Here is a 1,173-nt window from a genome sequence, read left to right as displayed (position 1 = left end):
ATAGAAAGTTGATCATGGAGACGATGGAGGCTGGCCCAGCGCATCCTGGACAAGAAAGTGTTAGGTGCCAATTTTTCAACAAAGATAAAACAGTGATGGTCTCACAAGGCCTCTGTTGTGAGTTGAATTTGTCCCCAAAAACTTATACTGAAATTCCCAACCCTTAGTGTTTCAAATGTGGCCTTATTCAGAGATGGACTCTTTATGGGGAAATCAAAATGAAGCTGTCAGATTATAACATGAACTATAGGAGGGCGAATGGTCTCAGAGACAGAAGAGCAGAAGGGGACAGGGACAAGGACTACCAGTGTAAGGAGAAGCCAAGGACAGATCTTGCATGTGTGGCCTCAGGAAGAGCCAATTCTGCAGACACCTGAGCTGCAGGCTTCCAAACTGCGCACAGCCACTTTTGTGCTATCAAAGCTGCTGCCAGTTATTCTGTGCAGACAGTCTTCTCCCTGTGTAGCCTTCCAGCTGTGAATGGTGGGAACGGGGGCAACTGTTGCGTGGTTTTGGGGTCCGTAAGCCTGCCTGGGTAGTAAGGATGGTTTAAATGTGACTAAAAAGATAATCATAGGTGTTCATAAAAAGTGAATGCAAATTGAACATACTCTTGCTGAGGTCCAGGTAACCGCCATTTTTTTTTTTTTTTTTTTTTTACATGTTTGGCCTTCACCTAGAGGGGACCTCGCCTTCCTGGCTACATCACAGCAACCAGACACATATGCACATACATCTGCACACATGTATGTGCACATATACACACAACTCAAACACACAACTCATGTACACACGCACACATGACACAACCCAGCATTTGAACATACACATTACTTAAATCACAAATACATCCACACTGCACTCAGCTATCTGCCTAAGACCCTATGAAAGACCACTTGTTTGTAAGAATCTAAGGGTAATAATGCTCTAGGTGCCGGCCATTCTCCATCTTTCTTGACCAAAGAGAAAAAGCACACACAGGTCGACTGCTCTTGAAATATAGGACATAGCAGCACAGGTGGCGCTGTGGACGTGGGCGCTGCGGGTGGTTGCTTTATTGCTCTGCGTGGGTGCACCAGGGCTGCCTCTTTCGTGTCTTCTTCATCTGTCTCTTCTCCATCTCTTTCCCCCTCTGTCACTCCATCCTCTAAACTGTCTTTATTTTTCTGACTG

This window comes from Micromys minutus (assembly GCF_963924665.1).
Source record: "Micromys minutus genome assembly, chromosome: 10".
NCBI lineage: Eukaryota > Metazoa > Chordata > Mammalia > Rodentia > Muridae > Micromys > Micromys minutus.
This window is presented reverse-complemented; position numbering follows the sequence as displayed.